Here is a 9,399-nt window from a genome sequence, read left to right as displayed (position 1 = left end):
AGGATAGGATAGGATAGGATCGGATCGGATCGGATCCTTCGGTTCAAAGGCATCTACAATGATCATCTCATCCAACTGCCTAATTGCTTTAGGGCTGAATAAAAACTACAGGATATTGTTATAAGAACTGCACCCTGAGGAACACTGCTGGTGGCTGGTCACCAGCCAGCTCTAATCCCAGTCACTACACCCCTCTGAGCTCTGCCCTTCAGCCAGTTCTTCACCCAGCACACCATGAACCTGCTCATCCCACAGCTGGACATCATGTCCCAAAGGATGCTGTGAGGGGCACTATCAGAAGCCTTAATCCAGATTTAATCCATTAGGAATCCTTAATCCTTCCTAAAATCCAGGAAAATAACATCCACCTCCTTCCCTTCATCCAGTAGACAGGTGACCTTGTCATAGAAGGCTATCAAATCAGTTAAACAGGACTTTCCCATTGCGAACCTGTGTAGACAGTGCATGATGATTGCATTATTCTTTAAGTGCCTTTCAACAGCACCCAGTGTGATCTTCTCTGTAATTTTTCCAGGTACTAAGTTTAGACTAACAAGTCTTCCTGGGTCTTCCCTCATGCCCTTTTTGTAAATGGGAATAACACTGACTATCTTCCAGTCAGCAGGGACCTCCAAAGACCCCAAGACCTTTGGTAGATATCTGTATATGTATCTCTGTACCTGTGTTACTCAGCCATTTAGGTGAGCATTAAAACCCTTAAAAGAAGTTATGGGTCCCTGTTCGGTCTGTAGTTTGTAAATCTTAACAAAACATAACAACCCAAATTTATTGGACTTAAGATATTAGTTTGGAGATGTTGTATTTAATGATATCATTGTAAGAAGTTTTTGCATGCTGTGTAGCTAAGTTAGAAGTAGGTAGGCTATTACATAAGTATATCCTATTTCTGGTGAAATTACGTATTGGGCTAGAGGGGACATAATTACATTTCTGATGCTTGAATGTCAAATTTAGATACACATTCCAAAATAAGCACAGACTTAGTCAACAACTATATACAAACTGTTTAATATTACCATCTTTAGATCTGCTGCAAAGTTAATTTCTAGTACCAGTCTTTCACACAATAGTAATTGTCTCATCTGTCTGTCTTTCAATGTCTTCTCTGCCTTAGTGATTTAAAGATGAAAGTGCCTGATTCATTGTGGCAGGGAAGAAATAAAAGGTAGGGATTTTTAATTCACTTTTCCTAGAAAACAGATCTTATATAATTACCTCTCCTGCTGTCCTTTTCCAGCTAATATCTTGTGAAGCTGTTGACTGGTTATATTGGCAAAGTAGTAGACGTCTCATACATAACAATTCTGCTCCTATAATATCTGTGAAAACAGGGGGCTAGGAAGAGAAGACAGTCCCGGGCTACCACCTTGACTGAAAGCAGCAGTACATCTTTATTAGGAATGAAGAGATGTTATGGAAATACTACCTGATGGGGAGGATTACTTTATGGCTTGCCCTCTACCAAATTCAGAATAATTCACCCACAAGGCCATGGGAGATGAGGATACTTGTTTTGGTTTTCTGAGTTACTCAATTGTACTTTAAGTAGTCAAAGAGAGAACAGAAATTCCAGAATTCCCTACAGCTCGTACAAAGCAGCACAACCCTTAGCATACCATCAGAGTACTTTAAAAGACCACCTTAGGCATGTATTTGTGTTAACCACAATTTTGTCACTGAGCTGCTACTTTGCAAATCTGCACTTTCTTTTACATCTCATCCAGAATTCCTTTAAATGCCCCTGTTCTGCTATTTATAGCTATGTGTGTGCCTGTGCGTATTTTAAGATTCATTAATTTTGTATATGTCAGGGAAGGATCCACTGATGAAAGATCACAAAGAGGAAGTGGGCAGATAAATGGAAACAGCACTCCAAAAATCAAGCAATAATAAAGATACAATGCAGAGAATTGTGAATATAATAATGCTGTGAATATAATACAGGCATGGAAAATGGGAGAGTTACTTGCAAGAAAGCAAAGTCTTTCTCATGCCAGTGGAGACTGAAGGGTCTGTAAATGTTTGATTCTGTGTGGTGAAGACAAGCTTTGAGGAAATGTATTCATTTCACTCAGATGTGTTGACATGTATCAGTAGTCCAGAATAATTCTGTATAAGGAATGAATTCTGTATAAGCATGAATTCTCCAGTAATCTTTATGTGTACTTGTTAATGTCCTGGGCATGTCCTGAACTCCACTTGCTGGAGTTCCCTTTTTCTTTAGGAGGTAGGTGGAATTCTTTTCTGTTGCAAAATGGAGGGTTTTTTGGGAGGTTTGAAAGGTAAAAAGATGATTTTTTTTTTTCTCCAGCCCGTGAAAGCTTATTGGCCCTTTTTTTGACCATCTGTGATATATTCACAGAATGTGGCAGCCAATAACATTCTGGGTTTTACAGGTGTACTTGATTCAACAAAACTCATTTGCAGCACTGGGGATTAAGGATTCTTTTTCTGCTACAAATCTTTGTTTAAGAACATTGGTGTTTCATGTTGAAATGGATGTGCAGTATATCTTTATTCTGTAAATTGCATGATCAACCCCAAGCATGATTCAGACCCCAAGGTCTGAATATCCAAGGCAAAAGTAGTCAAAATCATGATTAATACTGCTGCTGTACTTAAATTCACTGCAAACCACCCTTATAAATTGTTCTGCTCCTATATGTTTTCAAAAACAGAGCACGTATTGGGACAGTGCATGACCCACAGGTTGAGTAATGTGCTACATGCTTCCATGTCTTGACAATATGGTAGAACATAGAAGTACATTTGTCCAGTATTTGATTAAAGAATGATCAAATACTTCTGTGCTCTAGGTGGATTCATTTATGTAATAGCATTAGTTTTACTACTCTTATAATGAATTATATAATTGAAGAACTTAAGTGTGTCAGGCCTTACTCTAGCCTTCATTTGTTCCTATTTTTGGTCTTACTACAGTTTAAAATGTATTAGGTTGCCTATCTTTGCCAATGCCAGGTCCACTCCTAAGTTTCAAACATTCAGAGTATTAGAGCAGGCATCGCTAAGAAAAAACAACCAACTAAACTTGTGTAACTTGGATTGTCACTGAATGCAGTGGTATACATCTGATTTGTTTAGAAGCAGCTCGGTAGTCTAGCTTACAAACCTCACACGACTGAAAGCTACCGTCAGGATGTTTCACCACTGCAACAAAATCAGATGCTATTTCCTTAATTGTGTCTCCATTCTGAGGCAATACAGATTCAAATGCTCATCCAACTTTTCTTTCTCCAGGTAGTAGAAATTCTGTAGAAGAGATCAAGTATGCTTTTAAAGGCAGAAGTATTCCTTGCTCTGCTGCATGCTTTTTAAGAACTGTGCCCACAGGACTACCATGGGAATTTATTCTGCACCCTCCAAAGTATCATGGCCATACCTAGCAGGAAGCAGCAAGGGCAGCCACTCTGTATAGAAAGGTGAGCCAGGGGCAAAGGCTGGCAGGATTGTGGCCTCACTGACAAGGGCACAGTCCCACAGTACTGAAGCACAAAGAGCAGAGCAAGTCTGGTGATCGCAGCAAGGCTCAGATAACAGTCCAGACAACCAGACAAGCCTGTAGTGACGAGACAGGTCCAAGATCAAGCCACAATGTCAAGTGAGCAGGTCAGGATCAGAGTCAAGAGCCAGGAAGGTGGAAGAGCAAGCACAGGCATTCCTGCAACAAAATTCAGGCAGAGACCGAGAGCAAGAGCCCAAGCTAAATAGCAGCCCAGCGTGAAGGTGGACAGAACCCTATTTCTTACAGCTTTTTCTTACACCACTCTTTCTATGCAGACCTCTGACTCAAAGTCACAGAGCTGCATGAAGCCAGTGCTGAGCTTGAGCCATAGGCAGCTAAATTACAGAATCACAGAAACACAGAATATCTCCAGCTGGAAGGAACCTACAAGGATCATCAAGCCCAAATCCCTATCCTCACAGGACTGCCTAAAACTAAACCATGACTAAAGGTGTTGTCCACATGCTCCTTGAACTCTGGCAGGCTTCGTGCCATGATCACTTCCTTGGGGAGCCTGTTCCAGTGGACAGCCACCCTCTCAGAGAAGAATATTTTCCAATGTTCAATATGAACTTCCCCTTGATGCAGCTTGCTTCCATTTCCTAGGGTCCTATTTCTGGGCACCAGAGAGATGAGATCAGGATTTCCCCCAGCTCCCTCCTGCTCTCCTCGAGGAAGTTGTAGAGTGCCATGAGGTCACGCCTCACCTTTGTCTTCTCCCAGCCAAACTAGCAAAGTGAGCTCAGCAACTCCTCCTAAATCTTATCCTCAAGACCTTTCAGAGTCTTGGTCACAAACTTGTAATAGTTTGATGTCCTTTGTATATTGAGATGCACAAAACTTCACACAGTAGCGGAGGACACAATCTGTGGAGAAGAGGTGCCCTTGGGGCCTTAACAAAGCTCAGTATGCCGTCTGCATCTCTATTTAGTCTGAGTTGCCTTCCTTTGATGTCTAGAAAAAAAATTAAGATACACAACTGTAATTTTGGCCACAGTAAGGTGGGCTGTTCTGCCCGTAGTTGATACAAGTTAATAAGTTAGTCCCCAGTGTTTGTTTACAAACCTGTTTGTAACTGCTCTCTAACAGTTCTGTTGAAACTGCCTGGTTTAGAAACATGCTTGAGATAACCTCTGTTTAAGATGTTTTTAAGATTAACTGCATCATTTAATAGAATTGGGTTAGGAAGCAACTACATATGCACTAATGCTGGTAGGCCTTTAGGGGAAGCAATCCCTTAATTCAAACTGCTGTGACTAGATCAGGATTTCTGAAATGTTTGTACATACTTCATGCTCTAAAAAACCCTAGTTTTGAAAATTAGGACTGGGAGTTATCTTCTGAGTGGATTAGTCTTATTACAAGCTATTGTGGGAAACTGTCATCTAATACTTTTTATAAACTTATCAAATTCAGTTCATGAACTAATTTTTCCTGTTGGAAGGTTTGTGCGGAATTTCTTTATTTTGAAGGTTTTTAATATTTAAATTTCTGGTCTAATGTGTTTATGACCAGTTTAGAAGCTTTTTGTTTGGTGTCTTTTTGTTGTTTTGTTTTGTAATGCCAGCATCGTCCTCCAGGTTCATAGAATCACAGACCTCAAGATCATCTAGTCCAGCTTGAGCAAGGGTCACCTGAAGCAAGATGCTCAAGACCATATCCATTAGGGTTTTGATTATCTCCATGGATGGAGACTCCACAACCTCCGTGGCTAATCTGTTCCACTTTTTGGCTACCCTCGCAGTAAGAAAGTATTTTCTTACATTGAAATGGAATTTCCTGAGTAATGCTTACTGCTTCTGGTCCTTTCTTTGGAAAAGTCTGGCCACATCTTCTTTGTGCCCGCTTGCTTCTTTCCCACTCAGGTGTTTGTACAGGTTGATAAGGTCTCTCTGGGCCTTCACCTCTCCAGACTGAACAGTCCTGGCTCATGCACCCTTTCTTCACATGACAGATGCTTAATCATCTTCCTGTATGTCTGCTGGACTTGCTTTGGTCTCCTTGTCTCTCTCGTGCAGGAGAGCATAGAACTGAACACAGCACTCAACATGACTTTGTCATCAAGACACTACTTTTTATACGAGGCTAATTAATAAGAAATAAAAAAGATTAATCCATTCTTCTAGGAAACTTTTAACTTTATTTTTCAACAATAAATGTCATCATCTACCAGGTTTTTTACCTTCAATGAACCATATTTTTAAACAATTTCATTTGCTTACAATATTTCTTTTGTTTAAAAAAATGGTGGGGGTAATATGTATCTTTCCTAAATTTGTGTTTCATATCTTCCTCATTCATTAAAAAATATTGTAAAGTATTAAAAGCTAAATAACTTATTACAAGGAGCAGAAAAAGGTTGAATTTTTTAGAAGCTTCTAAAAATTTTTTTACTAGATGTCCCAGAATCAAAAACTAGATGTCCCAGTCTAAAAAAAATCCATTTTGAAAGAAAATTAAAGCCACTACTTCAGAAATAATAGATATCAGGAAAGGGAAAACTAAACATTAATTCTTATTCTAAAGCAGAAGATAAGAATTGCAGAAGGGTGGTAAGAAAAGGAAGAGGACAAGCTTACAGCCAGCAGAGTTAAGGATAGGTTGGAGTTTTGATTATGTTTTCTTCTAATAAAAGAATTAGTCCAGGAAGAGTTGAAATGTTTAGAAAAAATGTATGAGGTACATCTGGTGGAGAGTCTTGTTTATGGCCTAATATGTGTGTTCACTTACTTATACAGAGATAGGACAGGTTTACATATCTCAAAAGGACCCTTTTACAGGGAAAGAATGATTCTATAAAGAAGCTAGTTCAAAGTAATCTCCTAGCCAGAATCAAGCAACACGTAGCCTAGGCGGTCACAGGGGATTTCTTATATTACATATTTAGTAATTCAATAGAATGTTGAATTGAAACCAGTGCTTCTAGTGACAATGATGCCAGCTTGATGGTGGCACCTAAAGAAAAGTTTTGGCTCTGGTACATAGTTTTTATTTCCAATTAAAGCAGTCTGACTCAGTAGTATGTTACATTGTGTAATGATCCTTCAAATTAAAGTACAGGATTTTTTTCCGAGTTTGTTTCATTTTATTTCCCAACAATACTATCTTTCATCTAGCTTGGCTGATGAGGTAGGTGTTCATGCTTTCTGTCACACCTCCCTAAGTTGTTTGGTCTGTTATTTTACATGTTATATAATGTTTGCTGGAAAAAGCCAATGGCTGTGATATCCTTTTTGAATTGAAGTGTTTCATAACGTTGTTGTTGACTGTGTGTCAGCTTAGCGTTTTATATCATGTGTGTACTGAATTACCTGCTTTCACATATTAAGACTCTTTCAGCCTAGTATGACACAATGTTCTTGATTCTGAGTTTTGCTGGTAAACTGTGATTAACGAAGAAACACCTGCATGACCAGAACTACTTTTTCCACTCAAAGTTTTGCTTAATTTCTGTCTGGAATTTTATGCTTTTTCCTTCAATTTGCTTCTGAAAGGGAAACCTTTTCAAGAGCATTTTTCACATTAGTCACAGTCCTTTGCAAGGCAGGGAGAGGTGGGACTTCTGGTTTTCATTCTTAAAACATTTTGAACCAATAAAGTATGTTTATACTTGGCCCTGAAGTTTAACGACTCCATGCTTGTTGTGTTTATTTAATTGCTCAAACATTTGCACAGGGAATTGTGCTTTTCCCATTTTGAAACAGAGAACAGAAAGATGTGTGAGTTCTAGTGGTTCCCACAAACTGTCCCAATAAGGAGCATTGCCTGCTCTGGCAGTGGAAAGAACAGCCCTCCCTGGTTAAATGACGGGCATTCATGACTCCTAGTCCAGTTCATTCTAGCTGTGGTTGATATTGAATTTCCTTCTCAAATGACATTGAGGAGCACAATGCAGATTTTATACTCAGAAAATCATTGCCTACATCATTGTAGGAGAGGCAGGCATTTAATTGTTTGGCTTTTTGGAAGCTGCTGGTTCATTTTACACCACTTGAGAATCTGCAGAAAAAAAAGTTGAAGGCAGAGGAGAGGGTTGTGTGAATGTCTTAGAGATGATTGCTGAACTTGCATGTTAGGTAAGTGCTTTACAAAATGCCTATGCCTCAGGGAGATAATAAATTAAAAGAGATGCACACACCCAAGACAGGTAAAACATGGAGGAGGATTTCATCCTTGCACTCCACTTCCCTCAAAAAGCACAGAGTAGTTGTGTCCTAATCCCCTGTATCAGGGATTCAAATTATATCCATTAATGCTACCAGTGTCTGATTAGTGGGGAGATATTCTCAGATTCCTTTTTGTCTTTAACATTCTGGTAGTGCCAGAGAAGTATAAAACAGCTTTAGTGGAACTGAGGATCAGAATGCCACAGCTTTAGTGGAACTGAGGATCAGAATGCCACAATGGTAGGTTTGTTAATTCTTTAATAGAAATTCCCTATATTAATGCTCCCATAAATCACAGGTGGAAAAAAACTGTAAGTTAAATATCCTCGCTTTGCTGCCATGTGGAAGAAGTTGGGGCCTTACTTGCTATTTGCCCTTTGGAGAGAAATCAGTAATCCTTCCTAAGAGGTGCTGCTAGGCCACACACAAACAATTCTGGGGTTTTTTCAGAAATCTTCTGTCCTGATTCCAGTCTGTTTCTTGGAAGCAACTTTTAAAAGGCTATGACTTTCTACCAGTTATAGACTGTGCAAAAGTTCCCCACAAAGAATTTGTATCATAAATAAGCCTATGTGACCCATTGTGCTATGTTTGTCTCATGCTGTGTTTAGCATCATTCACCCTAAGCTGAGAATGTATTAAAAAAGTCTATTGAAAAAACCTATTGAAAACAAAAGATCTGTTGAATACAACGTAGTAAATGCAAATGTAAAAAGGCAATGATTTTATTAAATGGTTTAAGTTAAAACTAATTTTTTATTACCTGTCATTTGGTTCTTTCAAAAGTTGGCCAGTTCACTAATGCGGTCAGTAGGTATGGAAAAGAACATGAGGTTCTGACATTTAGCTTCTTTAGAGTGCATCACTTTGTTCACCACCTCTGAAAAGTTTTCTTCTAGGCAGGTTGCACTTTCATCTTGGTTGCAGTTCTCATATGTCTGGTGTTCAATACAGAAACTTCTTTAACTGTAGCTTAGTCAGGAGTTCTCCCATGGCCCCACCAAGGGAGTCCATAGTTAGAACGCTAAAAAATGGTGGCAGCTGATGTGTTATTAAAGCTCTAATTTTAATAATGTACAAAGTAGGAAATTTCAAGCTTATTTTAGAGATGTCTCGTCTATCATTTTTCACTTTTACACCCTGATGGGGGATTGAATTGCTTAATCCCAAAACAACAGATATCAAGATGTATTATGCTACAGTCTAAACTGAACAGCACTGTCTGTAATGAGCCATGCAAATATAAAACTACAAGCACATAAATACAGATATGTGTGCTGGTTTAAAGGTAAACCAGCAGGGGAAATGAACTCAACTCAAAAGAGAGATTATAAGGCAGAATAACAATTTAATAAAATAATACAATAAGTACGATTATACAGACAAACAATTGGTTTTAACCCACAAACCCCAAATATATAACCCAGCACCCTGGGGCATGAACAGAGTGGTGTTCTTTGGGCCCCCTGAGTTCAAAGGAAAAGGAGAGGGGAAAACCTGTTGGTGAGAGTGCTGTTGCAGTCTGGTCAAGAGTGGTGATTGCAGTCCAGTCAAGAGTGGTGGTTGCAGTCTGGTTGAAAAGTGGTGGTTGCAGTCCAGTCGAGAGTGGTGATCTGCAGTCTGGTTGAGAGCGGTGATCTGCAGTCTTCTTCTGGATCCCACGAGTGGTTAAAAAGGTCCTAAGACTCC

The sequence above is a fragment of the Manacus vitellinus genome, unplaced genomic scaffold (assembly GCF_001715985.3).
Source record: "Manacus vitellinus isolate BGI_N305 unplaced genomic scaffold, ASM171598v3 scaffold_18_pilon, whole genome shotgun sequence".
Classification (NCBI taxonomy): domain Eukaryota; kingdom Metazoa; phylum Chordata; class Aves; order Passeriformes; family Pipridae; genus Manacus; species Manacus vitellinus.
The sequence above is the reverse complement of the archived record's forward strand: the minus strand, read 5'-3'. Positions refer to the sequence as shown.